Consider the following 27,673-nt stretch of genomic DNA (forward strand, 5'->3'; position numbering starts at 1 on the left):
TTTTGAACGGTTCTTTCCCAATGTGGAAGAAAGTTTTTGGATTTGCAGGAAATAGACAAGAAATGTCATCTCCAGCGTGATTTCGTCTTCTCCTTGCCTTCGATGGCCCCTGGCTGCAAAGTCATGGTTTCGCCTGTTGTAAAAATGTGTTGTGAGACAGATAGAAGCCTGACACGAGTTCCGGATCATCGTATGAAGATGTTTAGTTTCTGGCTGGTTCTCATTCGGTTGGCAAGAAATGGAAGGCACTTGTGGCCATTTCACCCTGTTGCAGGTTTTCCAGGGCTTAAGAAATGTAGGGCAGGATTAGCGGAGGCTGACTCGGCAGGGCCAGTGGCGCAATGGATAACTCGTCTGACTACGGATCAGAAGATTGTAGGTTCGACTCCTACCTGGCTCGGCAGCGTTGCCGTGATCGTATAGTGGTTAGTACTCTGCGTTGTGGCCGCAGTAACCCCGGTTTGAATCCGGGTCACGGTATTTTCATTGTTAAAGGGAGTCTGTCACCGGAACTCAGCATATCCGCCTGTTTCAAAGGGTGTGTTTTCCCCTTGTGGGTTTGTTGCCAAGGTCCTGGTGGGGTTTGGTCAACGAGGGCCTCGCTCTTGCTCCAAAGAGCTAAGCGGCAACTCCATGGTTGATCCAAAAAGCTCATTTACACATTGACAAAAGCAGCCACAACTCGGCTATGGAGGCTCCGATTCACAAGTGGGAAAAGATTGTCTGATTGAGGTGACCTGAGCCTATCTCTCCTTGGAGCTACGCTGAGAGGTTGGCTTCTGAGAGGTGACCGACTGCTCTTCCCCAAGGTTGAAGAATCTTCTTGGATTTGCAGGAAGTAGACAAGAAATTTCATCTCCCGCCTGATTTTATCTTCCCTTTGCTTTGGATGGCTCCTATCTGAAACGTGGTGGATCCGTCTGTTGTAAAAAAGTGTAGTGAGACAAAAAGAAACCCCACATGAAGTCCAGATCATATGAATATACCTAGTCTCTTGCCGGTTTCCATTTGCTTTCCAAGAAATGGAAGGCACTTATGGCAAGGGCACCTTGTTTCAGGTCTTACAGCGGTTCAAAACTGAGAGGCAGGGTTACCAGCCACAGCTTCAGCAGGGCCAGAGGCGCAATGGATAACGCGTCTGACTACGGATCAGATGATTGTAGGTTCGACTCCTACCTGGCTCGGGAGTGTTTCCGTGATCGTATAGTGGTTAGTACTCTGCGTTGTGGCTGCAGCAACCCCGGTTCGAATCCGGGTCACGGCATCTTTTCATTGCTTCCGTTTTGAACGGTTCTTTCCCAAGGTGAAAGAAAGTTTTTGGATTTGCAGGAAATAGACAAGAAATGTCATCTCCAGCGTGATTTCGTCTTCTCCTTGCCTTCGATGGCCCCTGGCTGCAAAGTCATGGTTTCGCCTGTTGTAAAAATGTGTTGTGAGACAGATAGAAGCCTGACACGAGTTCCGGATCATCGTATGAAGATGTTTAGTTTCTGGCTGGTTCTCATTCGGTTGGCAAGAAATGGAAGGCACTTGTGGCCATTTCACCCTGTTGCAGGTTTTCCAGGGCTTAAGAAATGTGGGGCAGGATTAGCGGAGGCTGACTCAGCAGGGCCAGTGGCGCAATGGATAACGCGTCTGACTACGGATCAGAAGATTATAGGTTCGACTCCTACCTGGCTCGGTAGAGTTGCCGTGATAGTATAGTGGTTAGTACTCTGCGTTGTGGCCGTAGCAACCCCTGTTCGAATCCGGGTCATGGCATTTTCATTGTTAAAGGGAGTCTGTCACCGGAACTCAGCATATCCGCCTGTTTCAAAGGGTGTGTTTTCCCCTTGTGGGTTTGTTGCCAAGGTCCTGGTGGGGTTTGGTCAACGAGGGCCTCGCTCTTGCTCCAAAGAGCTAAGCGGCAACTCCATGGTTGATCCAAAAAGCTCATTTACACATTGACAAAAGCAGCCACATCTCGGCAATGCAGGCTCCGATTCACAAGTGGGAAAAGATTGTCTGATTGAGGTGACCTGAGCCTATCTCTCCTTGGAGCTACGCTGAGAGGTTGGCTTCTGAGAGGTGACCAACTGGTCTTCCCCAAGGTTGAAAAATCTTCTTGGATTTGCAGGAAATAGACAAGAAATTTCATCTCCTGCCTGATTTTATCTTCCCTTTGCTTTGGATGGCTCCTATCTGAAACGTGGTGGATCCGCCTGTTGTAAAAAAGTGTAGTGAGACAAAAAGAAACCTCACGTGAATTCCAGATGGTATGAATATACCTAGTCTCTGGCCGGTTTCCATTTGCTTTCCAAGAAATGGAAGGCACTTATGGCAAGGGTACCTTGTTTCAGGTCTTACAGCGGTTCAGAACTGAGAGGCAGGGTTACCAGCCGCGGCTTCAGCAGGGCCAGTGGCGCAATGGATAACGCGTCTGACTACGGATCAGAAGATTGTAGGTTCGACTCCTACCTGGCTCGGGAGTGTTGCCGTGATCGTATAGTGGTTAGTACTCTGCGTTGTGGCCGCAGCAACCCCGGTTCGAATCCGGGTCACGGCATCTTTTCTTTGCTTCCGTTTTGAACGGTTCTTTCCCAATGTGGAAGAAAGTTTTTGGATTTGCAGGAAATAGACAAGAAATGTCATCTCCAGCGTGATTTCGTCTTCTCCTTGCCTTCGATGGCCCCTGGCTGCAAAGTCATGGTTTCGCCTGTTGTAAAAATGTGTTGTGAGACAGATAGAAGCCTGACACGAGTTCCGGATCATCGTATGAAGATGTTTAGTTTCTGGCTGGTTCTCATTCGGTTGGCAAGAAATGGAAGGCACTTGTGGCCATTTCACCCTGTTGCAGGTTTTCCAGGGCTTAAGAAATGTGGGGCAGGATTAGCGGAGGCTGACTCGGCAGGGCCAGTGGCGCAATGGATAACGCGTCTGACTACGGATCAGAAGATTGTAGGTTCGACTCCTACCTGGCTCGGAAGTGTTGCCGTGATCGTATAGTGGTTAGTACTCTGCGTTGTGGCCGCAGCAACCCCGGTTCGAATTCGGGTCACGGCATCTTTTCTTTGCTTCCGTTTTGAACGGTTCTTTCCCAAGGTGGAAGAAAGTTTTTGGATTTGCAGGAAATAGACAAGAAATGTCATCTCCAGCGTGATTTCGTCTTCTCCTTGCCTTCGATGGCCCCTGGCTGCAAAGTCATGGTTTCGCCTGTTGTAAAAATGTGTTGTGAGACAGATAGAAGCCTGACACGAGTTCCGGATCATCAAATGAAGATGTTTAGTTTCTGGCTGGTTCTCATTCGGTTGGCAAGAAATGGAAGGCACTTGTGGCCATTTCACCCTGTTGCAGGTTTTCCAGGGCTTAAGAAATGTGGGGTAGGATTAGCGGAGGCTAACTCGGCAAGGCCAGTGGCGCAATGGATAACGCGTCTGACTACGGATCAGAAGATTGTAGGTTCGACTCCTACCTGGTTTGGCAGTGTTGCCGTGATCGTATAGTGGTTAGTACTCTGCGTTGTGGCCGCAGCAACCCCGGTTTGAATCCGGGTCACGGCATTTTCATTGTTAAAGGGAGTCTGTCACCGGAACTCAGCATATCCGCCTGTTTCAAAGGGTGTGTTTTCCCCTTGTGGGTTTGTTGCCAAGGTCCTGGTGGGGTTTGGTCAACGAGGGCCTCGCTCTTGCTCCAAAGAGCTAAGCGGCAACTCCATGGTTGTTCCAAAAAGCTCATTTACACATTGACAAAAGCAGCCACAACTCGGCTATGGAGGCTCCGATTCACAAGTGGGAAAAGATTGTCTGATTGAGGTGACCTGAGCCTATCTCTCCTTGGAGCTACGCTGAGAGGTTGGCTTCTGAGAGGTGACCAACTGGTCTTCCCCAAGGTTGAAGAATCTTCTTGGATTTGCAGGAAATAGACAAGAAATTTCATCTCCTGCCTGATTTTATCTTCCCTTTGCTTTGGATGGCTCCTATCTGAAACGTGGTGGATCCGCCTGTTGTAAAAAAGTGTAGTGAGACAAAAAGAAACCTCACGTGAATTCCAGATGGTATGAATATACCTAGTCTCTGGCCGGTTTCCATTTGCTTTCCAAGAAATGGAAGGCACTTATGGCAAGGGTACCTTGTTTCAGGTCTTACAGCGGTTCAGAACTGAGAGGCAGGGTTACCAGCCGCGGCTTCAGCAGGGCCAGTGGCGCAATGGATAACGCGTCTGACTACGGATCAGAAGATTGTAGGTTCGACTCCTACCTGGCTCGGGAGTGTTGCCGTGATCGTATAGTGGTTAGTACTCTGCATTGTGGCCGCAGCAACCCCGGTTCGAATCCGGGTCACGGCATCTTTTCTTTGCTTCCGTTTTGAACGGTTCTTTCCCAATGTGGAAGAAAGTTTTTGGATTTGCAGGAAATAGACAAGAAATGTCATCTCCAGCGTGATTTCGTCTTCTCCTTGCCTTCGATGGCCCCTGGCTGCAAAGTCATGGTTTCGCCTGTTGTAAAAATGTGTTGTGAGACAGATAGAAGCCTGACACGAGTTCCGGATCATCGTATGAAGATGTTTAGTTTCTGGCTGGTTCTCATTCGGTTGGCAAGAAATGGAAGGCACTTGTGGCCATTTCACCCTGTTGCAGGTTTTCCAGGGCTTAAGAAATGTGGGGCAGGATTAGCGGAGGCTGACTCGGCAGGGCCAGTGGCGCAATGGATAACGCGTCTGACTACGGATCAGAAGATTGTAGGTTCGACTCCTACCTGGCTCGGCAGCGTTGCCGTGATCGTATAGTGGTTAGTACTCTGCGTTGTGGCCGCAGTAACCCTGGTTTGAATCCAGGTCACGACATTTTCATTGTTAAAGGGAGTCTGTCACTGGAACTCAGCATATCCGCCTGTTTCAAAGGGTGTGTTTTCCCCTTGTGGGTTTGTTGCCAAGGTCCTGGTGGAGTTTGGTCAACGAGGGCCTCGCTCTTGCTCCAAAGAGCTAAGCGGCAACTCCATGGTTGATCCAAAAAGCTCATTTACACATTGACAAAAGCAGCCACATCTCGGCTATGGAGGCTCCGATTCACAAGTGGGAAAAGATTGTCTGATTGAGGTGACCTGAGCCTATCTCTCCTTGGAGCTACGCTGAGAGGTTGGCTTCTGAGAGGTGACCGACTGCTCTTCCCCAAGGTTGAAGAATCTTCTTGGATTTGCAGGAAGTAGACAAGAAATTTCATCTCCTGCCTGATTTTATCTTCCCTTTGCTTTGGATGGCTCCTATCTGAAACGTGGTGGATCCGCCTGTTGTAAAAAAGTGTAGTGAGACAAAAAGAAACCTCACGTGAATTCCAGATGGTATGAATATACCTAGTCTCTGGCCGGTTTCCATTTGCTTTCCAAGAAATGGAAGGCACTTATGGCAAGGGTACCTTGTTTCAGGTCTTACAGCGGTTCAGAACTGAGAGGCAGGGTTACCAGCCGCAGCTTCAGCAGGGCCAGTGGCGCAATGGATAATGCGTCTGACTACGGATCAGAAGATTGTAGGTTCGACTCCTACCTGGCTCGGGAGTGTTGCCGTGATCGTATAGTGGTTAGTACTCTGCGTTGTGGCTGCAGCAACCTCGCTTCGAATCCGGGTCACGGCATCTTTTCTTTGCTTCCGTTTTGAACGGTTCTTTCCCAAGGTGGAAGAAAGTTTTTGGATTTGCAGGAAATAGACAAGAAATGTCATCTCCAGCGTGATTTCGTCTTCTCCTTGCCTTCGATGGCCCCTGGCTGCAAAGTCATGGTTTCGCCTGTTGTAAAAATGTGTTGTGAGACAGATAGAAGCCTGACACGAGTTCCGGATCATCGTATGAAGATGTTTAGTTTGTGTCTGGTTCTCATTCGGTTGGCAAGAAATGGAAGGCACTTGTGGCCATTTCACCCTGTTGCAGGTTTTCCAGGGCTTAAGAAATGTGGGGCAGGATTAGCGGTGGCTGATTCGGCAGGGCCAGTGGCGCAATGGATAACGCGTCTGACTACGGATCAGAAGATTGTAGGTTCGACTCCTACCTGGCTCGGCAGCGTTGCCGTGATCGTATAGTGGTTAGTACTCTGCGTTGTGGCCGCAGCAACCCCTGTTCGAATCCGGGTCACGGCATTTTCCTTGTTAAAGGGAGTCTGTCACCGGAACTCAGCATATCCGCCTGTTTCAAATGGTGTGTTTTCCCCTTGTGGGTTTGTTGCCAAGGTCCTGGTGGGATTTGGTCAACGAGGGCCTCGCTCTTGCTCCAAAGAGCTAAGCGGCAACTCCATGGTTGATCCAAAAAGCTCATTTACACATTGACAAAAGCAGCCACACCTCGGCTATGGAGGCTCCGATTCACAAGTGGGAAAAGATTGTCTGATTGAGGTGACCTGAGCCTATCTCTCCTTGGAGCTAGGCTGAGAGGTTGGCTTCTGAGAGGTGACCGACTGCTCTTCCCCAAGGTTGAAGAATCTTCTTGGATTTGCAGGAAGTAGACAAGAAATTTCATCTCCCGCCTGATTTTATCTTCCCTTTGCTTTGGATGGCTCCTATCTGAAACGTGGTGGATCCGCCTGTTGTAAAAAAGTGTAGTGAGACAAAAAGAAACCTCACATGAATTCCAAATGGTATGAATATACCTAGACTCTGGCCGGTTTCCATTTGCTTTCCAAGAAATGGAAGGCACTTATGGCAAGGGTACCTTGTTTCAGGTCTTACAGCGGTTCAGACCTGAGAGGCAGGGTTACCAGCCGCGGCTTCAGCAGGGCCAGTGGCGCAATGGATAACGCGTCTGACTACGGATCAGAAGATTGTAGGTTCGACTCCTACCTGGCTCGGGAGTGTTCTCGTGATCGTATAGTGGTTAGTACTCTGCGTTGTGGCCGCAGCAACCCTGGTTCGAATCCGCGTCACGGCATCTTTTCTTTGCTTCCGTTTTGAACGGTTCTTTCCCAAGGTGGAAGAAAGTTTTTGGATTTGCAGGAAATAAACAAGAAATGTCATCTCCAGCATGATTTCGTCTTCTCCTTGCCTTCGATGGCCCCTGGCTGCAAAGTCATGGTTTCGCCTGTTGTAAAAATGTGTTGTGAGACAGATAGAAGCCTGACACGAGTTCCGGATCATCAAATGAAGATGTTTAGTTTCTGGCTGGTTCTCATTCGGTTGGCAAGAAATGGAAGGCACTTGTGGCCATTTCACCCTGTTGCAGGTTTTCCAGGGCTTAAGAAATGTGGGGCAGGATTAGCGGAGGCTGACTCGGCAGGGCCAGTGGCGCAATGGATAACGCGTCTGACTACGGATCAGAAGATTGTAGGTTCGACTCCTACCTGGCTCGGCAGCGTTGCCGTGATCGTATAGTGGTTAGTACTCTGCGTTGTGGCCGCAGCTACCCCGGTTTGAATCCGGGTCATGGCATTTTCATTGTTAAAGGGAGTCTGTCACCGGAACTCAGCATATCCGCCTGTTTCAAAGGGTGTGTTTTCCCCTTGTGGGTTTGTTGCCAAGGTCCTGGTGGGGTTTGGTCAACGAGGGCCTCGCTCTTGCTCCAAAGAGCTAAGCGGCAACTCCATGGTTGATCCAAAAAGCTCATTTACACATTGACAAAAGCAGCCACAACTCGGCTATGGAGGCTCCGATTCACAAGTGGGAAAAGATTGTCTGATTGAGGTGACCTGAGCCTATCTCTCCTTGGAGCTACGCTGAGAGGTTGGCTTCTGAGAGGTGACCAACTGGTCTTCCCCAAGGTTGAAGAATCTTCTTGGATTTGCAGGAAGTAGACAAGAAATTTCATCTCCTGCCTGATTTTATCTTCCCTTTGCTTTGGATGGCTCCTATCTGAAAAGTGGTGGATCCGCCTGTTGTAAAAAAGTGTAGTGAGACAAAAAGAAACCTCACGTGAATTCCAGATGGTATGAATATACCTAGTCTCTGGCCGGTTTCCATTTGCTTTCCAAGAAATGGAAGGCACTTATGGCAAGGGTACCTTGTTTCAGGTCTTACAGCGGTTCAGAACTGAGAGGCAGGGTTACCAACCGCAGCTTCAGCAGGGCCAGTGGCGCAATGGATAACGCGTCTGACTACGGATCAGAAGATTGTAGGTTCGACTCCTACCTGGCTCGGGAGTGTTGCCGTGATCGTATAGTGGTTAGTACTCTGCGTTGTGGCCGCAGCAACCCCGGTTCGAATCCGGATCACGGCATCTTTTCTTTGCTTCCGTTTTGAACGGTTCTTTCCCAATGTGGAAGAAAGTTTTTGGACTTGCAGGAAATAGACAAGAAATGTCATCTCCAGCGTGATTTCGTCTTCTCCTTGCCTTCGATGGCCCCTGGCTGCAAAGTCATGGTTTCGCCTGTTGTAAAAATGTGTTGTGAGACAGATAGAAGCCTGACACGAGTTCCGGATCATCGTATTATCATGTTTAGTTTCTGGCTGGTTCTCATTCGGTTGGCAAGAAATGGAAGGCACTTGTGGCCATTTCACCCTGTTGCAGGTTTTCCAGGGCTTAAGAAATGTGGGGCAGGATTAGCAGAGACTGACTCGGCAGGGCCAGTGGCGCAATGGATAACGCGTCTGACTACGGATCAGAAGATTGTAGGTTCGACTCCTACCTGGTTTGGCAGTGTTGCCGTGATCGTATAGTGGTTAGTACTCTGCGTTGTGGCCGCAGCAACCCCGGTTTGAATCCGGGTCACGGCATTTTCATTGTTAAAGGGAGTCTGTCACCGGAACTCAGCATATCCGCCTGTTTCAAAGGGTGTGTTTTCCCCTTGTGGGTTTGTTGCCAAGGTCCTGGTGGGGTTTGGTCAACGAGGGCCTCGCTCTTGCTCCAAAGAGCTAAGCGGCAACTCCATGGTTGATCCAAAAAGCTCATTTACACATTGACAAAAGCAGCCACATCTCGGCTATGGAGGCTCCGATTCACAAGTGGGAAAAGATTGTCTGATTGAGGTGACCTGAGCCTATCTCTCCTTGGAGCTAGGCTGAGAGGTTGGCTTCTGAGAGGTGACCGACTGCTCTTCCCCAAGGTTGAAGAATCTTCTTGGATTTGCAGGAAGTAGACAAGAAATTTCATCTCCCGCCTGATTTTATCTTCCCTTTGCTTTGGATGGCTCCTATCTGAAACGTGGTGGATCCGCCTGTTGTAAAAAAGTGTAGTGAGACAAAAAGAAACCTCACATGAATTCCAGATGGTATGAATATACCTAGTCTCTGGCCGGTTTCCATTTGCTTTCCAAGAAATGGAAGGCACTTATGGCAAGGGTACCTTGTTTCAGGTCTTACAGCGGTTCAGAACTGAGAGGCAGGGTTACCAGCCGCGGCTTCAGCAGGGCCATTGGCGCATTGGATAACGCATCTGACTACGGATCAGAAGATTGTAGGTTCGACTCCTACCTGGCTCGGGAGTGTAGCCGTGATCGTATAGTGGTTAGTACTCTGCGTTGTGGCCGCAGCATCCCCGGTTCGAATCCGGGTCACGGCATCCTTTCTTTGCTTCCGTTTTGAACGGTTCTTTCCCAATGTGGAAGAAAGTTTTTGGATTTGCAGGAAATAGACAAGAAATGTCATCTCCAGCGTGATTTCGTCTTCTCCTTGCCTTCGATGGCCCCTGGCTGCAAAGTCATGGTTTCGCCTGTTGTAAAAATGTGTTGTGAGACAGATAGAAGCCTGACACGAGTTCCGGATCATCATATGAAGATGTTTAGTTTCTGGCTGGTTCTCATTCGGTTGGCAAGAAATGGAAGGCACTTGTGGCCATTTCACCCTGTTGCAGGTTTTCCAGGGCTTAAGAAATGTGGGGCAGGATTAGCGGAGGCTGACTCAGCAGGGCCAGTGGCGCAATGGATAACGCGTCTGACTACGGATCAGAAGATTGTAGGTTCGACTCCTACCTGGCTCGGCAGCGCTGCCGTGATCGTATAGTGGTTAGTACTCTGCGTTGTGGCCGCAGTTACCCCGGTTTGAATCCGGGTCATGGCATTTTCATTGTTAAAGGGAGTCTGTCACCGGAACTCAGCATATCCGCCTGTTTCAAAGGGTGTGTTTTCCCCTTGTGGGTTTGTTGCCAAGGTCCTGGTGGGGTTTGGTCAACGAGGGCCTCGCTCTTGCTCCAAAGAGCTAAGCGGCAACTCCATGGTTGATCCAAAAAGCTCATTTACACATTGACAAAAGCAGCCACATCTCGGCTATGGAGGCTCCGATTCACAAGTGGGAAAAGATTGTCTGATTGAGGTGACCTGAGCCTATCTCTCCTTGGAGCTACGCTGAGAGGTTGGCTTCTGAGAGGTGACCGACTGCTCTTCCCCAAGGTTGAAGAATCTTCTTGGATTTGCAGGAAGTAGACAAGAAATTTCATCTCCCGCCTGATTTTATCTTCCCTTTGCTTTGGATGGCTCCTATCTGAAACGTGGTGGATCCGCCTGTTGTAAAAAAGTGTAGTGAGACAAAAAGAAACCTCACATGAATTCCAGATGGTATGAATATACCTAGTCTCTGGCCGGTTTCCATTTGCTTTCCAAGAAATGGAAGGCACTTATGGCAAGGGTACCTTGTTTCAGATCTTACAGCGGTTCAGAACTGAGAGGCAGGGTTACCAGCCACGGCTTCAGCAGGGCCAGTGGCGCATTGGATAACGCGTCTGACTACGGATCAGAAGATTGTAGGTTCGACTCCTACCTGGCTCGGGAGTGTAGCCGTGATCGTATAGTGGTTAGTACTCTGCGTTGTGGCCGCGGCAACCCCGGTTCGAATCCGGGTCACGGCATCTTTTCTTTGCTTCCGTTTTGAACGGTTCTTTCCCAATGTGGAAGAAAGTTTTTGGATTTGCAGGAAATAGACAAGAAATGTCATCTCCAGCGTGATTTAGTCTTCTCCTTGCCTTCGATGGCCCCTGGCTGCAAAGTCATGGTTTCGCCTGTTGTAAAAATGTGTTGTGAGACAGATAGAAGCCTGACACGAGTTCCGGATCATCGTATGAAGATATTTAGTTTCTGGCTGGTTCTCATTCGGTTGGCAAGAAATGGAAGGCACTTGTGGCCATTTCACCCTGTTGCAGGTTTTCCAGGGCTTAAGAAATGTGGGGCAGGATTAGCAGAGACTGACTCGGCAGGGCCAGTGGTGCAATGGATAACGCGTCTGACTACGGATCAGAAGATTGTAGGTTCGACTCCTACCTGGCTCGGCAGCGTTGCCGTGATCGTATAGTGCTTAGTACTCTGCGTTGTGGCCGCAGCTACCCCGGTTTGAATCCGGGTCATGGCATTTTCATTGTTAAAGGGAGTCTGTCACCGGAACTCAGCATATCCGCCTGTTTCAAAGGGTGTGTTTTCCCCTTGTGGGTTTGTTGCCAAGGTCCTGGTGGGGTTTGGTCAACGAGGGCCTCGCTCTTGCTCCAAAGAGCTAAGCGGCAACTCCATGGTTGATCCAAAAAGCTCATTTACACATTGACAAAAGCAGCCACATCTCGGCTATGGAGGCTCCGATTCACAAGTGGGAAAAGATTGTTTGATTGAGGTGACCTGAGCCTATCTCTCCTTGGAGCTACGCTGAGAGGTTGGCTTCTGAGAGGTGACTGACTGCTCTTCCCCAAGGTTGAAGAATCTTCTTGGATTTGCAGGAAGTAGACAAGAAATTTCATCTCCCGCCTGATTTTATCTTCCCTTTGCTTTGGATGGCTCCTATCTGAAACGTGGTGGATCCGCCTGTTGTAAAAAAGTGTAGTGAGACAAAAAGAAACCCCACATGAATTCCAGATGGTATGAATATACCTAGTCTCTGGCCGGTTTCCATTTGCTTTCCAAGAAATGGAAAGCACTTATGGCAAGGGTACCTTGTTTCAGGTCTTACAGCGGTTCAGAACTGAGAGGCAGGGTTACCAGCCGCGGCTTCAGCAGGGCCAGTGGCGCATTGGATAACCCATCTGACTACGGATCAGAAGATTGTAGGTTCGACTCCTACCTGGCTCGGGAGTGTAGCCGTGATCGTATAGTGGTTAGTACTCTGCGTTGTGGCCGCAGCAACCCCGGTTCGAATCCGGGTCACGGCATCTTTTCTTTGCTTCCCTTTTGAACGGTTCTTTCCCAATGTGGAAGAAAGTTTTTGGATTTGCAGGAAATAGACAAGAAATGTCATCTCCAGCGTGATTTAGTCTTCTCCTTGCCTTCGATGGCCCCTGGCTGCAAAGTCATGGTTTCGCCTGTTGTAAAAATGTGTTGTGAGACAGATAGAAGCCTGACACGAGTTCCGGATCATCATATGAAGATGTTTAGTTTCTGGCTGGTTCTCATTCGGTTGGCAAGAAATGGAAGGCACTTGTGGCCATTTCACCCTGTTGCAGGTTTTCCAGGGCTTAAGAAATGTGGGGCAGGATTAGCGGAGGCTGACTCGGCAGGGCCAGTGGCGCAATGGATAATGCGTCTGACTACGGATCAGAAGTTTGTAGGTTCGACTCCTACCTGGCTCGGCAGCGCTGCCGTGATCGTATAGTGGTTAGTACTCTGCGTTGTGGCCGCAGTTACCCCGGTTTGAATCCGGGTCATCGCATTTTCATTGTTAAAGGGAGTCTGTCACCGGAACTCAGCATATCCGCCTGTTTCAAAGGGTGTGTTTTCCCCTTGTGGGTTTGTTGCCAAGGTCCTGGTGGGGTTTGATCAACGAGGGCCTCGCTCTTGCTCCAAAGAGCTAAGCGGCAACTCCATGGTTGATCCAAAAAGCTCATTTACACATTGACAAAAGCAGCCACATCTCGGCTATGGAGGCTCCGATTCACAAGTGGGAAAAGATTGTCTGATTGAGGTGACCTGAGCCTATCTCTCCTTGGAGCTATGCTGAGAGGTTGGCTTCTGAGAGGTGACCGACTGCTCTTCCCCAAGGTTGAAGAATCTTCTTGGATTTGCAGGAAGTAGACAAGAAATTTCATCTCCCGCCTGATTTTATCTTCCCTTTGCTTTGGATGGCTCCTATCTGAAACGTGGTGGATCCGCCTGTTGTAAAAAAGTGTAGTGAGACAAAAAGAAACCTCACATGAATTCCAGATGGTATGAATATACCTAGTCTCTGGCCGGTTTCCATTTGCTTTCCAAGAAATGGAAAGCACTTATGGCAAGGGTACCTTATTTCAGGTCTTACAGCGGTTCAGAACTAAGAGGCAGGGTTACCGGCCGCGGCTTCAGCAGGGCCAGTGGCGCAATGGATAACGCGTCTGACTACGGATCAGAAGATTGTAGGTTCCACTCCTACCTGGCTCGGGAGTGTAGCCGTGATCGTATAGTGGTTAGTACTCTGCGTTGTGGCCGCAGCAACCCCGGTTCGAATCCGGGTCACGGCATCTTTTCTTTGCTTCCGTTTTGAACGGTTCTTTCCCAATGTGGAAGAAAGTTTTTGGATTTGCAGGAAATAGACAAGAAATGTCATCTCCAGCGTGATTTAGTCTTCTCCTTGCCTTCGATGGCCCCTGGCTGCAAAGTCATGGTTTCGCCTGTTGTAAAAATGTGTTGTGAGACAGATAGAAGCCTGACACGAGTTCCGGATCATCATATGAAGATGTTTAGTTTCTGGCTGGTTCTCATTCGGTTGGCAAGAAATGGAAGGCACTTGTGGCCATTTCACCCTGTTGCAGGTTTTCCAGGGCTTAAGAAATGTGGGGCAGGATTAGCGGAGGCTGACTCGGCAGGGCCAGTGGCGCAATGGATAATGCGTCTGACTACGGATCAGAAGATTGTAGGTTCGACTCCTACCTGGCTCGGCAGCGCTGCCGTGATCGTATAGTGGTTAGTACTCTGCGTTGTGGCCGCAGTTACCCCGGTTTGAATCCGGGTCATGGCATTTTCATTGTTAAAGGGAGTCTGTCACCGGAACTCAGCATATCCGCCTGTTTCAAAGGGTGTGTTTTCCGCTTGTGGGTTTGTTGCCAAGGTCCTGGTGGGGTTTGATCAACGAGGGCCTCGCTCTTGCTCCAAAGAGCTAAGCGGCAACTCCATGGTTGATCCAAAAAGCTCATTTACACATTGACAAAAGCAGCCACATCTCGGCTATGGAGGCTCCGATTCACAAGTGGGAAAAGATTGTCTGATTGAGGGGACCTGAGCCTATCTCTCCTTGGAGCTATGCTGAGAGGTTGGCTTCTGAGAGGTGACCGACTGCTCTTCCCCAAGGTTGAAGAACCTTCTTGGATTTGCAGGAAGTAGACAAGAAATTTCATCTCCCGCCTGATTTTATCTTCCCTTTGCTTTGGATGGCTCCTATCTGAAACGTGGTGGATCCGCCTGTTGTAAAAAAGTGTAGTGAGACAAAAAGAAACCTCACATGAATTCCAGATGGTATGAATATACCTAGACTCTGGCCGGTTTCCATTTGCTTTCCAAGAAATGGAAGGCACTTATGGCAAGGGTACCTTGTTTCAGGTCTTACAGCGGTTCAGAACTGAGAGGCAGGGTTACCAGCCGCAGCTTCAGCAGGGCCAGTGGCGCAATGGATAACGCGTCTGACTACGGATCAGAAGATTGTAGGTTCGACTCCTACCTGGCTCGGAAGTGTTGCCGTGATCGTATAGTGGTTAGTACTCTGCGTTGTGGCCGCAGCAACCCCGGTTCGAATCCGGGTCACGGCATCTTTTCTTTGCTTCCGTTTTGAACAGTTCTTTCCCAAGGTGGAAGAAAGTTTTTGGATTTGCAGGAAATAGACAAGAAATGTCATCTCCAGCGTGATTTCGTCTTCTCCTTGCCTTCGATGGCCCCTGGCTGCAAAGTCATGGTTTCGCCTGTTGTAAAAATGTGTTGTGAGACAGATAGAAGCCTGACACGAGTTCCGGATCATCAAATGAAGATGTTTAGTTTCTGGCTGGTTCTCATTCGGTTGGCAAGAAATGGAAGGCACTTGTGGCCATTTCACCCTGTTGCAGGTTTTCCAGGGCTTAAGAAATGTGGGGCAGGATTAGCGGAGGCTAACTCGGCAAGGCCAGTGGCGCAATGGATAACGCGTCTGACTACGGATCAGAAGATTGTAGGTTCGACTCCTACCTGGTTCGGCAGTGTTGCTGTGATTGTATAGTGGTTAGTACTCTGCGTTGTGGCCGCAGCAACCCCGGTTCGAATCCGGGTCACGGCATTTTCATTGTTAAAGGGAGTCTGTCACCGGAACTCAGCATATCCGCCTGTTTCAAAGGGTGTGTTTTCCCCTTGTGGGTTTGTTGCCAAGGTCCTGGTGGGGTTTGGTCAACGAGGGCCTTGCTCTTGCTCCAAAGAGCTAAGCGGCAACTCCATGGTTGATCCAAAAAGCTCATTTACACATTGACAAAAGCAGCCACATCTCGGCTATGGAGGCTCCGATTCACAAGTGGGAAAAGATTGTCTGATTGAGGTGACCTGAGCCTATCTCTCCTTGGAGCTTGGCTGAGAGGTTGGCTTCTGAGAGGTGACCGACTGCTCTTCCCCAAGGTTGAAGAATCTTCTTGGATTTGCAGGAAGTAGACAAGAAATTTCATCTCCCGCCTGATTTTATCTTCCCTTTGCTTTGGATGGCTCCTATCTGAAACGTGGTGGATCCGCCTGTTGTAAAAAAGTGTAGTGAGACAAAAAGAAACCTCACATGAATTCCAGATGGTATGAATATACCTAGTCTCTGGCCGGTTTCCATTTGCTTTCCAAGAAATGGAAGGCACTTATGGCAAGGGTACCTTGTTTCAGGTCTTACAGCGGTTCAGAACTGAGAGGCAGGGTTACCAGCCGCGGCTTCAGCAGGGCCAGTGGCACAATGGATAACGCGTCTGACTACGGATCAGAAGATTGTAGGTTCGACTCCTACCTGGCTCGGGAGTGTTTCCGTGATCGTATAGTGGTTAGTACTCTGCATTGTGGCCGCAGCAACCCCGGTTCGAATCCGGGTCACGGCATTTTCCTTGTTAAAGGGAGTCTGTCACCGGAACTCAGCATATCCGCCTGTTTCAAATGGTGTGTTTTCCCCTTGTGGGTTTGTTGCCAAGGTCCTGGTGGGATTTGGTCAACGAGGGCCTCGCTCTTGCTCCAAAGAGCTAAGCGGCAACTCCATGGTTGATCCAAAAAGCTCATTTACACATTGACAAAAGCAGCCACACCTCGGCTATGGAGGCTCCGATTCACAAGTGGGAAAAGATTGTCTGATTGAGGTGACCTGAGCCTATCTCTCCTTGGAGCTAGGCTGAGAGGTTGGCTTCTGAGAGGTGACCGACTGCTCTTCCCCAAGGTTGAAGAATCTTCTTGGATTTGCAGGAAGTAGACAAGAAATTTCATCTCCCGCCTGATTTTATCTTCCCTTTGCTTTGGATGGCTCCTATCTGAAACGTGGTGGATCCGCCTGTTGTAAAAAAGTGTAGTGAGACAAAAAGAAACCTCACATGAATTCCAGATGGTATGAATATACCTAGACTCTGGCCGGTTTCCATTTGCTTTCCAAGAAATGGAAGGCACTTATGGCAAGGGTACCTTGTTTCAGGTCTTACAGCGGTTCAGACCTGAGAGGCAGGGTTACCAGCCGCAGCTTCAGCAGGGCCAGTGGCGCAATGGATAACGCGTCTGACTACGGATCAGAAGATTGTAGGTTCGACTCCTACCTGGCTCGGAAGTGTTGCTGTGATCGTATAGTGGTTAGTACTCTGCGTTGTGGCCGCAGCAACCCCGGTTCGAATCCGGGTCACGGCATCTTTTCTTTGCTTCCGCTTTGAACGGTTCTTTCCCAAGGTGGAAGAAAGTTATTGGATTTGCAGGAAATAGACAAGAAATGTCATCTCCAGCGTGATTTCGTCTTCTCCTTGCCTTCGATGGCCCCTGGCTGCAAAGTCATGGTTTCGCCTGTTGTAAAAATGTGTTGTGAGACAGATAGAAGCCTGACACGAGTTCCGGATCATCAAATGAAGATGTTTAGTTTCTGGCTGGTTCTCATTCGGTTGGCAAGAAATGGAAGGCACTTGTGGCCATTTCACCCTGTTGCACGTTTTCCAGGGCTTAAGAAATGTGGGGCAGGATTAGCGGAGGCTAACTCGGCAAGGCCAGTGGCGCAATGGATAACGCGTCTGACTACGGATCAGAAGATTGTAGGTTCGACTCCTACCTGGTTTGGCAGTGTTGCCGTGATCGTATAGTGGTTAGTACTCTGCGTTGTGGCCGCAGCAACCCCGGTTCGAATCCGGGTCAAGGCATTTTCATTGTTAAAGGGAGTCTGTCACCGGAACTCACCATATCCGCCTGTTTCAAAGGGTGTGTTTTCCCCTTGTGGGTTTGTTGCCAAGGTCCTGGTGGGGTTTGGTCAACGAGGGCCTCGCTCTTGCTCCAAAGAGCTAAGCGGCAACTCCATGGTTGATCCAAAAAGCTCATTTACACATTGACAAAAGCAGCCACATCTCGGCTATGGAGGCTCCTGATAAGGAAGTCCTTAAGTCAGACTAATAGGTATATTGGGTGGATTCCAAATTACGTCGCACTCCGGAGCGTCAGTGATGCAATGACACAGAAACAAGTTGAATCTGAGCAAAAGCATACTTTATTGAACAAATCATCTCTTCTTATACCCACAGAAGTGGGCGTACATCTGAATAAGCAATTTTAATATCCAATGACAATTCTGGAAATAGGTAAATTCCCATCACACCACATGAAATAATTTAGCTGAAATCATCATGTTACAAGGCAAAGTCCCAATGACTTGCTGCAGGTAATTTTATCTGAACTGTATTAATAGAAGTTTATGACTTTATTATGATCTGGTTTATTATAGGGTGCAGCAATATGTCTGCACATAGTCCACTTTATTATGGACGATGGGTCAAGCTGACCCAGCTTAAGTCATTGGAAAGCAAGTATAAAGTATATGTATAAATGCATATTCATTTCCCTATCATAGAAATGAATATTCTGACTACTGTTCCTACTGAATATGGTTGATCCGGCGTATATTAGTCACCCAACCGTGTGTTATATCAAGGTTTATTCAATGTTATATTTTTCCCATCTCCCAGCATCTCATATCTAATCACCCGCTTATCAATTTTATTCCAGTCACTTTATTACTCTGATTCAGCTAAATGGGTCCATGGGTCATGGAAAACTTTAGAAAACAACAAGTTAGAGATTTTAGTATTTCAAGAAGGAAACTTATATTTCTAGCTTAAAGGGACAGGGCAGATGAATATACCTTAACATATATGGATTTCATATTGATTTCCTTATCAATCCCCCCTTTTGAGAACAGATATGAGTCTTCCCCCTCTATCCTCAAGTACTTCAATAGCCAGACACTATTGTCGGGATACCCCGAATTCCCTGAGAGTATAGAAAGGGTCATATCTTTTCCTCAATCTTATATCAAATTAAGATAATCATCCTGATGAGGCCTTAAATCAATGTATGCAGTTCTAGAAATAGCAGTGTCAATCAGTTTTTGCAAAAGTCCTCGGAGGCATGGAACCAAACAGCATCCACAGACGACCAGAATTGCTGCTGCAACGGCAAAGGCGATGAGGAAGTTTGATGCAAGGACACTCCATTTCCCGAACCAAGTTTGTAACCAATCAGTGAAGGGGTTGGTGACACCAGCGTTATCGGCCATCTCTTCGGATAAGGATGTAAGCCCCTCTAGAGCCCTGGTGACACTTCCATCTGGGGCTGTATTATTTGGGATAAAAGTACAACAGTAAGTGCCAAACATTTTACACACGCCCCCCTTTTCAGCTAGAATCATATCCAAAGCCAACCTGTTTTGCCATGCCATTAAAGAAGTAGGCCCCAATTGCTCAGCAATTCCCTTGATTGCATCCCTAGTGTAATTTATAAATCTCTGTTGATTATAGTAAATGTAATTTATCCAATCTACATTTTTATTTACTGTAACCCACCAGAACAACAATGATTCAAACCCAGCGGCTATCTGATTTCTTGCTTTGAATTCATCTGGCACTCCCCTTGGGACCCCAATGTCATCTATGTAGACCCTGGAGTCAAAGGATCCACTCGGGGTTTCCCTCTTTTCCCTGTGTCTGGTAGGACCACTCCGTCTTGTTGTCAGTAAACTGAGAGTCTGGGGCGTGCTCATTCCCTCTGCAGAAACTATCTGAAAGGGCATGAGTACCTGTATTAGGGTGCAGCTCCCACTCCAGCTTATGGGTAACCTGGGTCTTAGTTTCATGTCCCCACATAACCACCATATATCAGTCCGGGCCACACTCTGGTTCTGGAACCATCCTGCCTTATACCCATCCTTGTCTTCATTCACAAGGATTTCCTGTTTGCAGAATTCTGAAGTTAGGTTTTCCAGGACCCTCCCACCTGCTATCCTTTTGAAACAAGTGTAATTCCCCGGATATGTGGCTACTCTAGGGGGCAACTGATCTACTTTTACCGGAGGATACCGTTGAGATAAGGCATGACATGGGTCATCTGCTGTAGGCTCATATGACACATTATACAGGGCTACTAAGCATTTCAAATCCTCATGCTCTTTTCCTGAGAACCTAAATGGAATAGTTCCCAGACTGGGCCTAGCAGTGGCACAGGCAATACAATCAACTTTACTGTTTTGCTGTGCTGTGTATCTCATCCAATTGAGCCACTCATTCCTCTCAGTGTACCCAGTTTCTATAGCTATTTTCTCCTCATAACTGGTGTCCTTTTCACTAACTAGTTCCGGTTGTAGAGTAACCAATGAAGTTTCCCCAGTATCTCTTACAGGGAGATTAGGTTCTGGAATAGGCCGTAACCAAAAATTTCCTTGTTGGACGTTGCGACCTGGGAAATATAGTCCCAAGACGTAAAGGCCCTCATCCCCAAGTGATGGCTCATGAATGGTTATAACAACGGGATTACATGTCCGTACCCATACTAGAGTGCTTGGCTCACAGTCTATTCTGGGAGTTGTTTTTAAGACGGACATCCTTTTAAGGAGTGGCCTCCCTGACTTGCTAACCCGTTCCCTGGCTTCGTATGGACTATATCCCCATGGGTTCCCCGTATTCCATGCTGCGTCTGACCAAGAATTACAATTTTCATTCCCCTGTCTGGTCACACAGATGTATACAACAGCTGCTTTTCCCCTTATCACTGAGTTACCACTGAATTCTCGATACGGTTCATTATCCCACTGGCAATCCACAACTCTACAAAAGTCAAATTTAAACGTTACAAAGGGTGCTGTGGCATTGTACCACAGAACTGCCAGTTCATCATCAGACCTGTAGGACATCCAACTTCTGGCCTGGTGTTGGAGGGATATTACCAATATTACCAGAGGTAGAATCATTTTTCCCCTCCACAGCCTTGCAATGGCTGGCATGGATCCAATTGGGTTTTCCTTCTAATTTCACCGAGGTTGCCGTAGTCAGGAGAACCTGGAATGGACCATCAAATCTTGGCTCTAGCGGTTTCCTGGTATGCATTTTTACCACCACCCAGTCTCCTGGTTGGAGGGAATGAGTCCCTTCTCGGCTCTCTGGATCTGGAATGGAATCATAGACTTGTTTATGCACCTTTGAGAGTTTCTTTTGGAGACTCTGGACATAGCCAGTGAGGCTATCACATTGCAATTGTAGAGTTTGTGGAAAATACAGGCCCAGCCTAGGTGCTGATCCAAACAGAATCTCATAAGGGGACAGTTTTGTTTTCTGATTGGGCGTATACCTAACAGAGAATAGAGCCAAAGGCAAGCACTCTGTCCAGGGCTTCCCTAACTCTTCACTTGCTTTCTGAATTTTCAATTTCAGGGTACCATTTAGCCTCTCTACTTTCCCACTAGCCTGGGGATGGTAAGGTGTATGAAAAGCCTGTGTGACTCCCAGCATTTGCATTGCGTGTTGCATTACTTCTCCTGTGAAATGAGTACCTCTGTCAGACTCAATGACCTCAGGTATTCCAAACCTGCAAAAAACTTCTGACATCAGTTTTTTAGCGGTGGCACGAGCCGTCGCGTTACATATTGCGAAACATTCAGGCCAACCTGAAAAGACGTCCACACATACAAGGACATATTCATACACGCCCACCTTTGGTAGTTGTATGAAGTCAATCTGCAGTCGTTGAAATGGGTAGAGGGGCCTTGGTGTGTGTTTCTGAGGCACTTTAACTACATGACCTGGGTTGTGTTGTGCACAGGTAAGGCATGCTTGTGTGTATCTAGCAGCAGCCATTGTAAAGCCAGGAGCAAACCATTGCTTATCTACCACAGCGCACATGGCATTTTTAGACAGATGAGTCGGACCGTGAGCAGCTTGGGCCATCATGGGGTACAAGGATCTTGGCAGGCACACCCGCAGTCCCACCTTCCACAGACCTTCGTGTTCCTGAGCTCCAGCCTTCGTCCAGCTCCTTTTCTCCTCCTCAGCAGATTGCTGAGTTAGAGTTTTTAGGATGCCAAGATCCAGCTGGTTACACCCAGTACTCACCATAATCAGCGGAGGTGTTCCTGGGGCCTCCTCCTTTCTTGGTTTCCTTGCTGCCTCCTTTGCTGTTTTATCTGCCTTGTGGTTGCCCTGTGCCTCCCTGGTGTCAAGCTTGGCGTGCCCCTTTACCTTCACTATGGCTACTTCTGTTGGAAGCATCAAGGCCTCCATTAATTGTTTAACAAGATTCCCATGTTTGATAGGGGTACCAGCTGATGTAAGGAAATCCCTTGCCCGCCATATGGGACCATAGTCATGTGTCACCCCAAAAGCATACCTGGAGTCAGTGTATATGTTGCAACGTTTACCTTCAGACCCTCTAAGCGATTCAATGAGTGCCACCAGCTCCGCCTCTTGTGCAGACATATGAGGAGGGAGTGGTTCTGCTTTTACTACCTCGTGTTGTGTGACCACTGCATACCCAGTACAGAACCGTCCATCTTCGCCAATGCTCCTCGAACCATCTACAAAAAACTCAACATCTGGATTAGGGAGAGGTACATCAAACACATGAGAGAATCCTGCTGTTTCCTGGGCCATGAGTGCCACGCAGTCATGTTTACCCAGTATTTCCTCATTTGTCATGCTCTGGAGACACAATGGCTTTTCCTGCTGGTCCCCACCCCCTCCCCCTTCCCCTCCCCCCTTTTGATCCAGCTCGTCAATGGGAATCAAAGTAGCTGGATTCAAAGTTGTACATCTTTTTAGGGTCACATTCGGTGGCATTAGCAATGTACATTGAAGCCTAATTTGTCTGGCCACCGAGATGTGCTTAGCTTTTACCTGGGAGAGGATGCTGTGCAAGTCATGGGGAGTATACACTGTGATTGGATAGTCCAGAGCTATTTCTGATGCTTTGTGGAGCAGGAGAGAGACAGCTGCCACTGCCCGGACACATGATGGGGCACCTCTAGCCACTGCGTCTAATCTGGCTGAATAGTATGCCACAGGCCTGTTTTGTTGACCATGTTTTTGAGCTAGAACTCCTGTAGCATGTCCTTTCATCTCTGTGCAATACAGAAGAAACAGTTTTGTGTAATCTGGGGTGCCTAGAGCTGGTGCGGAGACAATAGCCAGTCTGAGTGAGTAGAAGCTATCCAAGGCTTCTTGAGTCAGTTGGAAAGGCTGTGTGCCCAAGCAGTCATACAATGGTTGCATGAGCATGGACGCAGAGCGGATCCAAGGCCTGCAGTAGGACACCAACCCCAAAAAGGTTCGGAGTTGTTGAATCCCTGTAGGTGGGTTTAGGGATTCAATTGCCTTTTTCCTGTCCTCAGTCAGATGGCGTGCTCCAGCTGATATGCAGTGACCCAGAAACACAACTTTCAGTTGACAAAACTGCAGCTTCTCCTTGGACACTTTACACCCTTTCTCAGCAAGGTGTATGAGTAAAGAGACAGTGGCTTCACAGCACACATCTCTAGTTGGGGCACAGAGGAGTAGATCATCCACATACTGTAGTAGGACAACCTCAGCATGCGAGATGATCCAGTCCTGCAAGACAAACTGAAGGGCAGCAGTATACAAGGTTGGAGAGTTGTGGGCCCCTTGTGGCAGTACGGTCCATGTATACTGCTGACCTTTGAAGGTGAAAGCAAACAAATATTGACATTTGGGGTCAATTTTTACTGAAAAATAGGCATTTGCAATGTCTATGAGTGAAAAATAATTTGCTGTTACCGGGATTTGTGCCAGGATGGTGTGTGGATTGGGTACCACAGGTGTAAGCATTTCAGTGACTGCATTCACTGCCCTTAAGTCATGCACCATCCTGTAAGTAACTGGTTCTCCTTTTTTGCCTTTCTTTTTAATAGGAAACAAAGGAGTGTTGGCCACTGATTTGGTGGGCTTCAGTGCCTTTGCAGCCACCAAAGCTGTGACATTCTTCCCAATGGCTTCCTCCTGCGCTGTACTGAGTGGATATTGCTTAACACGAGGGGGCTGGGCACCTGGTTTAAGGTGTATCATCGCTGGAGGAACTGGCATACACCCAACGTCTGTTTTGGACTTTGCCCACAGTATGTCTGGGACTTGGGCCAATGCTGGATCAATTGAAGAAGAAGTAGAATCAGATATTTGCAAACATGCCAGTATTTTGCACAAATCGGACTCTGGAATCCCAGCTGTCAATTTAACTGTTCCATCAGGCATATACATTATATGTGCTTCGATTGCTTTCAGTATATCTGACCCCAGCAGATTAACAGGGGTCCTGTCACTAACTAGTAGTCTAGTTACACATGTATGATCAGCCAGTTGGAGCGTCAAAGGTTTTGTCAGTTGGCATTCTTGAATTAACCCTTCAAACCCTTGGGTGTACTGAGTGTCATCTGACATGTCTAAAGGATTAATATGTCTCCCCTTAATCACACTTTTGGCAGCCCCTGTGTCTAATAAGAAGTCAATTTTGTTACCGTCAGGGAGGCGTACTGGAACCACCCCTTGGGGACCTTGCTGTGAAGATACCATCAAAGGGTAGATCCCTACAGGGTTGCCTATTTCCTATTGTGAGTCTTGGGGAGGTGGTCGTTCCGTCTTTTCCTGACCATCCTGTCTCCTTGGCTCTTTGCAATGAACCCGCAGATGTCCTATTCTCCCACAATTGTAACATTTCCTCTTTTCTTGGCGAGCTAGCTTGGGGTTTTCAGGGTTTCTAGCAACATATTGTATCTGTATGGGTTTTGCCTTTTGGTCTAACTCCACCCCTTTTGCAACACGCACCAAGTCCTCAATTGTACAAGTCCTCCAATCAGGTCTTGCTGTCTGAACCTTCTGTCTGAGTTGTGGCTTAAGTCCCGTCATGAATGCCCCATGAAACAACTTACTCCCCACGTCCCCCATCTCCTCATAACCCAAATCCATGTATCTCAGTTTTAGATTACCCCAAAATTGGTCAACTGTATCTTTTGGTCCCTGAGTCACATCTAAAAGGGAGAGAGTGGATTCTCTTACCTTTTCCTGGCACCATGCCTGCAGCCCCTTTAAGAAATGGATTCCTGACTCTACAGTGCGCACATACTGATTCCCTAGCTGCATAGCTGAATAATAGGACCTGCCTACTTTTGTTATTGTATCCATTACAGACTGCATCCTAGCTTCCCCAATTTTCCCCCTCAGGACCCCTTCTAGATCTGTCCACGTACAGTTGTAGGTGTCATTTAACCCTGCCATCCATCTATAATAAGCCATCGGAAGTTCATGCGGATCTGGCGCATCTTTTAATAGCGCCATGTGGTCATTTGGGGACCATGGTCTGTATTGGGATATGGTGGCTCCAGGTGTTGCTGGGAATCTGGGAGTAGAGGAACCCCCACTAGGAGCCCCTGTTGCCCCTCCTGTCTGGAAAGTGGAAGGAAAGGAACCTTCATCCAAGGTAATTAAAGTATCACTATCTTCGGGTTTCATCTGGGGTTCAGCTGGCCTAGTCTGGGAGTACACCACAGGATACAATCCCGTGACTCTGTGTGGCTTTGGTCTCCCACAAGCCGCACATTGTTCCCGCCAGTCTGGATTTTGCTGTCCACACACACAAGTCCACACTCCTGGCTCAGTTACAACTGTAGCCATGAGATGGGGTTGATATGGTGGAGGAATTTTCTCTTTCTTCCTGTATCTAATCCCATTTGGGGTCTCTTCCTTAATCCAGTCCCCCTCCTTCTTCATATCACGGGCCACCTCAGACCATGCTCTTGCCTGTCTTACCAATTTATTGTCAGTGATCCAACCTGCACTGGTCACCAGGGCAGACTGCCAAAGTGAGTCATCCAGTGGATCATTAACCATTCCTAATCCTTCCAACAACTTACGTGAATCCTTCACTGCCAACTTTCCTTTCCTTTTTATCACTATCTCACAAGCCTTAACCCCTTCAGGTTCCTGCTGGCTAGGTACATTTCCCATGTTTGCAATTTCCCCTATGCCCACCTCTGGTCGAAATGTAAACCTCTATGTCTCCCAGTACTGTATACTACTACCGTACTCAATAGGATGCCACAGATACTGTACCCTCCTGATCCAACTCCCACTCCAGGCCTTTTCTCCCACCCAGTAGCTCACAAAGTGCTTGCTGGGCCCGAGAACAGTTCAGCGACCCCTTTGGCCAAAATCGTGACTTCCTAAATTTCAGTCACCTTCCAGTCGCTGATCACCGCCAGGGGAGTTAGATACGGTACAGATATCAGGCTACCTTTCGCATAACAATAGATTCTATAGATCAACCAGAGGGTGAAGCAAACTAATGCTAAACAAATAAGAATGACCCAAACCCTTTCAAATTCTCCTGAAATCACGTGAGATAGTTCTACTGCGTGTCCTGGATCACCAATCTTGCAGACAGACAAAAACCAGACTTTTGTTTGTACACTGTAACAGTCTCCCAGAGGAGGTATCTGGTATGCAAGGCCAACCGTCAGGGGCGCTCCTCCCTGATCCACCGGACACGCCAGTCTGATCGCAGGAAGAGTTAGTCTTTACGGCAGACCCCAACAGACCATTCCATACCCTCTAAGTAGAATCACACACAATCACACACCACTCACTTCACATACAACAATAATAGCAGCATAGAAATATCCAACCCAATATACTCTCCAGAATCATGAATGATATACTACAGTTCTTTGCCACAAAAATGGACCAGATATGCAAAAAAGACAGTCTATAACGTACCCTCCAGACCCGGAAGTTAACAGAGGACAGCGGAAGCACAGAGGTCAAAGGTCGTAAGAATCGAATCGTTCTTACCGTTTATACACCGGTGTTTTAGACGTCTGTGGTTCCTCCTGTCTGCTGTCTGCGGTGCCGGATCTGCAGGTACTGGCGTCCTTCTGCGTTATCTTGGCCCCACGTTGGGCGCCACTTGATAAGGAAGTCCTTAAGTCAGACTAATAGGTATATTGGGTGGATTCCAAATTACGTCGCACTCCGGAGCGTCAGTGATGCAATGACACAGAAACAAGTTGAATCTGAGCAAAAGCATACTTTATTGAACAAATCATCTCTTCTTATACCCACAGAAGTGGGCGTACATCTGAATAAGCAATTTTAATATCCAATGACAATTCTGGAAATAGGTAAATTCCCATCACACCACATGAAATAATTTAGCTGAAATCATCATGTTACAAGGCAAAGTCCCAATGACTTGCTGCAGGTAATTTTATCTGAACTGTATTAATAGAAGTTTATGACTTTATTATGATCTGGTTTATTATAGGGTGCAGCAATATGTCTGCACATAGTCCACTTTATTATGGACGATGGGTCAAGCTGACCCAGCTTAAGTCATTGGAAAGCAAGTATAAAGTATATGTATAAATGCATATTCATTTCCCTATCATAGAAATGAATATTCTGACTACTGTTCCTACTGAATATGGTTGATCCGGCGTATATTAGTCACCCAACCGTGTGTTATATCAAGGTTTATTCAATGTTATATTTTTCCCATCTCCCAGCAGTATTTACTCCTAATCATATCTAATCACCCGCTTATCAATTTTATTCCAGTCACTTTATTACTCTGATTCAGCTAAATGGGTCCATGGGTCATGGAAAACTTTAGAAAACAACAAGTTAGAGATTTTAGTATTTCAAGAAGGAAACTTATATTTCTAGCTTAAAGGGACAGGGCAGATGAATATACCTTAACATATATGGATTTCATATTGATTTCCTTATCACTCCGATTCACAAGTGGGAAAAGATTGTCTGATTGAGGTGACCTGAGCCTATCTCTCCTTGGAGCTAGGCTGAGAGGTTGGCTTCTGAGAGGTGACCGACTGCTCTTCCCCAAGGTTGAAGAATCTTCTTGGATTTGCAGGAAGTAGACAAGAAATTTCATCTCCCGCCTGATTTTATCTTCCCTTTGCTTTGGATGGCTCCTATCTGAAACGTGGTGGATCCGCCTGTTGTAAAAAAGTGTAGTGAGACAAAAAGAAACCTCACATGAATTCCAGATGGTATGAATATACCTAGACTCTGGCCGGTTTCCATTTGCTTTCCAAGAAATGGAAGGCACTTATGGCAAGGGTACCTTGTTTCAGGTCTTACAGCGGTTCAGACCTGAGAGGCAGGGTTACCAACCACGGCTTCAGCAGGGCCAGTGGCGCAATGGATAACGCGTCTGACTACGGATCAGAAGATTGTAGGTTCGACTCCTACCTGGCTCGGAAGTGTTGCCGTGATCGTATAGTGGTTAGTACTCTGCGTTGTGGCTGCAGCAACCCCGGTTCGAATCCGGGTCACGGCATCTTTTCTTTGCTTCCGTTTTGAACGGTTCTTTCCCAAGGTGGAAGAAAGTTTTTGGATTTGC

The 27,673-nt window shown here is 47.8% G+C and overlaps 37 non-coding genes across 37 annotated transcripts; all 37 read left to right on the forward strand.

Moving 5' to 3' along the window:
* Window positions 1-327: 327 nt before the first annotated feature.
* TRNAR-ACG (transfer RNA arginine (anticodon ACG)) lies at window positions 328-400 on the forward strand. Its single transcript has one exon. It is a non-coding gene; the product is annotated as a tRNA-Arg (tRNA).
* Window positions 401-1,111: 711 nt separating this feature from the next.
* TRNAR-ACG (transfer RNA arginine (anticodon ACG)) lies at window positions 1,112-1,184 on the forward strand. Its single transcript has one exon. It is a non-coding gene; the product is annotated as a tRNA-Arg (tRNA).
* Window positions 1,185-1,608: 424 nt separating this feature from the next.
* Window positions 1,609-1,681, forward strand: TRNAR-ACG (transfer RNA arginine (anticodon ACG)). Its single transcript has one exon. It is a non-coding gene; the product is annotated as a tRNA-Arg (tRNA).
* A 711-nt stretch (window positions 1,682-2,392) lies between these two features.
* TRNAR-ACG (transfer RNA arginine (anticodon ACG)) lies at window positions 2,393-2,465 on the forward strand. Its single transcript has one exon. It is a non-coding gene; the product is annotated as a tRNA-Arg (tRNA).
* An 8-nt stretch (window positions 2,466-2,473) lies between these two features.
* TRNAH-GUG (transfer RNA histidin (anticodon GUG)) lies at window positions 2,474-2,545 on the forward strand. The gene has a single exon. It is a non-coding gene; the product is annotated as a tRNA-His (tRNA).
* Window positions 2,546-2,889: 344 nt separating this feature from the next.
* On the forward strand, window positions 2,890-2,962 carry TRNAR-ACG (transfer RNA arginine (anticodon ACG)). Its single transcript has one exon. It is a non-coding gene; the product is annotated as a tRNA-Arg (tRNA).
* A 424-nt stretch (window positions 2,963-3,386) lies between these two features.
* TRNAR-ACG (transfer RNA arginine (anticodon ACG)) lies at window positions 3,387-3,459 on the forward strand. Its single transcript has one exon. It is a non-coding gene; the product is annotated as a tRNA-Arg (tRNA).
* Window positions 3,460-3,467: 8 nt separating this feature from the next.
* TRNAH-GUG (transfer RNA histidin (anticodon GUG)) lies at window positions 3,468-3,539 on the forward strand. The gene has a single exon. It is a non-coding gene; the product is annotated as a tRNA-His (tRNA).
* Window positions 3,540-4,170: 631 nt separating this feature from the next.
* TRNAR-ACG (transfer RNA arginine (anticodon ACG)) lies at window positions 4,171-4,243 on the forward strand. Its single transcript has one exon. It is a non-coding gene; the product is annotated as a tRNA-Arg (tRNA).
* Window positions 4,244-4,667: 424 nt separating this feature from the next.
* TRNAR-ACG (transfer RNA arginine (anticodon ACG)) lies at window positions 4,668-4,740 on the forward strand. Its single transcript has one exon. It is a non-coding gene; the product is annotated as a tRNA-Arg (tRNA).
* A 711-nt stretch (window positions 4,741-5,451) lies between these two features.
* TRNAR-ACG (transfer RNA arginine (anticodon ACG)) lies at window positions 5,452-5,524 on the forward strand. Its single transcript has one exon. It is a non-coding gene; the product is annotated as a tRNA-Arg (tRNA).
* Window positions 5,525-5,948: 424 nt separating this feature from the next.
* On the forward strand, window positions 5,949-6,021 carry TRNAR-ACG (transfer RNA arginine (anticodon ACG)). Its single transcript has one exon. It is a non-coding gene; the product is annotated as a tRNA-Arg (tRNA).
* A 711-nt stretch (window positions 6,022-6,732) lies between these two features.
* Window positions 6,733-6,805, forward strand: TRNAR-ACG (transfer RNA arginine (anticodon ACG)). Its single transcript has one exon. It is a non-coding gene; the product is annotated as a tRNA-Arg (tRNA).
* Window positions 6,806-7,229: 424 nt separating this feature from the next.
* Window positions 7,230-7,302, forward strand: TRNAR-ACG (transfer RNA arginine (anticodon ACG)). The gene has a single exon. It is a non-coding gene; the product is annotated as a tRNA-Arg (tRNA).
* A 711-nt stretch (window positions 7,303-8,013) lies between these two features.
* Window positions 8,014-8,086, forward strand: TRNAR-ACG (transfer RNA arginine (anticodon ACG)). The gene has a single exon. It is a non-coding gene; the product is annotated as a tRNA-Arg (tRNA).
* A 424-nt stretch (window positions 8,087-8,510) lies between these two features.
* TRNAR-ACG (transfer RNA arginine (anticodon ACG)) lies at window positions 8,511-8,583 on the forward strand. The gene has a single exon. It is a non-coding gene; the product is annotated as a tRNA-Arg (tRNA).
* Window positions 8,584-8,591: 8 nt separating this feature from the next.
* Window positions 8,592-8,663, forward strand: TRNAH-GUG (transfer RNA histidin (anticodon GUG)). Its single transcript has one exon. It is a non-coding gene; the product is annotated as a tRNA-His (tRNA).
* Window positions 8,664-9,375: 712 nt separating this feature from the next.
* Window positions 9,376-9,447, forward strand: TRNAH-GUG (transfer RNA histidin (anticodon GUG)). The gene has a single exon. It is a non-coding gene; the product is annotated as a tRNA-His (tRNA).
* A 344-nt stretch (window positions 9,448-9,791) lies between these two features.
* Window positions 9,792-9,864, forward strand: TRNAR-ACG (transfer RNA arginine (anticodon ACG)). The gene has a single exon. It is a non-coding gene; the product is annotated as a tRNA-Arg (tRNA).
* A 711-nt stretch (window positions 9,865-10,575) lies between these two features.
* On the forward strand, window positions 10,576-10,648 carry TRNAR-ACG (transfer RNA arginine (anticodon ACG)). The gene has a single exon. It is a non-coding gene; the product is annotated as a tRNA-Arg (tRNA).
* Window positions 10,649-10,656: 8 nt separating this feature from the next.
* TRNAH-GUG (transfer RNA histidin (anticodon GUG)) lies at window positions 10,657-10,728 on the forward strand. Its single transcript has one exon. It is a non-coding gene; the product is annotated as a tRNA-His (tRNA).
* Window positions 10,729-11,072: 344 nt separating this feature from the next.
* Window positions 11,073-11,145, forward strand: TRNAR-ACG (transfer RNA arginine (anticodon ACG)). Its single transcript has one exon. It is a non-coding gene; the product is annotated as a tRNA-Arg (tRNA).
* Window positions 11,146-11,937: 792 nt separating this feature from the next.
* TRNAH-GUG (transfer RNA histidin (anticodon GUG)) lies at window positions 11,938-12,009 on the forward strand. Its single transcript has one exon. It is a non-coding gene; the product is annotated as a tRNA-His (tRNA).
* A 344-nt stretch (window positions 12,010-12,353) lies between these two features.
* On the forward strand, window positions 12,354-12,426 carry TRNAR-ACG (transfer RNA arginine (anticodon ACG)). The gene has a single exon. It is a non-coding gene; the product is annotated as a tRNA-Arg (tRNA).
* Window positions 12,427-13,137: 711 nt separating this feature from the next.
* On the forward strand, window positions 13,138-13,210 carry TRNAR-ACG (transfer RNA arginine (anticodon ACG)). Its single transcript has one exon. It is a non-coding gene; the product is annotated as a tRNA-Arg (tRNA).
* Window positions 13,211-13,218: 8 nt separating this feature from the next.
* Window positions 13,219-13,290, forward strand: TRNAH-GUG (transfer RNA histidin (anticodon GUG)). The gene has a single exon. It is a non-coding gene; the product is annotated as a tRNA-His (tRNA).
* A 344-nt stretch (window positions 13,291-13,634) lies between these two features.
* On the forward strand, window positions 13,635-13,707 carry TRNAR-ACG (transfer RNA arginine (anticodon ACG)). Its single transcript has one exon. It is a non-coding gene; the product is annotated as a tRNA-Arg (tRNA).
* A 711-nt stretch (window positions 13,708-14,418) lies between these two features.
* Window positions 14,419-14,491, forward strand: TRNAR-ACG (transfer RNA arginine (anticodon ACG)). The gene has a single exon. It is a non-coding gene; the product is annotated as a tRNA-Arg (tRNA).
* Window positions 14,492-14,499: 8 nt separating this feature from the next.
* On the forward strand, window positions 14,500-14,571 carry TRNAH-GUG (transfer RNA histidin (anticodon GUG)). Its single transcript has one exon. It is a non-coding gene; the product is annotated as a tRNA-His (tRNA).
* Window positions 14,572-14,915: 344 nt separating this feature from the next.
* Window positions 14,916-14,988, forward strand: TRNAR-ACG (transfer RNA arginine (anticodon ACG)). The gene has a single exon. It is a non-coding gene; the product is annotated as a tRNA-Arg (tRNA).
* Window positions 14,989-14,996: 8 nt separating this feature from the next.
* TRNAH-GUG (transfer RNA histidin (anticodon GUG)) lies at window positions 14,997-15,068 on the forward strand. Its single transcript has one exon. It is a non-coding gene; the product is annotated as a tRNA-His (tRNA).
* Window positions 15,069-15,699: 631 nt separating this feature from the next.
* Window positions 15,700-15,772, forward strand: TRNAR-ACG (transfer RNA arginine (anticodon ACG)). The gene has a single exon. It is a non-coding gene; the product is annotated as a tRNA-Arg (tRNA).
* Window positions 15,773-16,483: 711 nt separating this feature from the next.
* TRNAR-ACG (transfer RNA arginine (anticodon ACG)) lies at window positions 16,484-16,556 on the forward strand. The gene has a single exon. It is a non-coding gene; the product is annotated as a tRNA-Arg (tRNA).
* An 8-nt stretch (window positions 16,557-16,564) lies between these two features.
* Window positions 16,565-16,636, forward strand: TRNAH-GUG (transfer RNA histidin (anticodon GUG)). The gene has a single exon. It is a non-coding gene; the product is annotated as a tRNA-His (tRNA).
* Window positions 16,637-16,980: 344 nt separating this feature from the next.
* On the forward strand, window positions 16,981-17,053 carry TRNAR-ACG (transfer RNA arginine (anticodon ACG)). Its single transcript has one exon. It is a non-coding gene; the product is annotated as a tRNA-Arg (tRNA).
* Window positions 17,054-27,457: 10,404 nt separating this feature from the next.
* TRNAR-ACG (transfer RNA arginine (anticodon ACG)) lies at window positions 27,458-27,530 on the forward strand. The gene has a single exon. It is a non-coding gene; the product is annotated as a tRNA-Arg (tRNA).
* Window positions 27,531-27,538: 8 nt separating this feature from the next.
* On the forward strand, window positions 27,539-27,610 carry TRNAH-GUG (transfer RNA histidin (anticodon GUG)). The gene has a single exon. It is a non-coding gene; the product is annotated as a tRNA-His (tRNA).
* The last annotated feature ends 63 nt before the right edge of the window (window positions 27,611-27,673 follow it).

This window comes from Leptodactylus fuscus, chromosome 5 (assembly GCF_031893055.1).
Source record: "Leptodactylus fuscus isolate aLepFus1 chromosome 5, aLepFus1.hap2, whole genome shotgun sequence".
NCBI lineage: Eukaryota > Metazoa > Chordata > Amphibia > Anura > Leptodactylidae > Leptodactylus > Leptodactylus fuscus.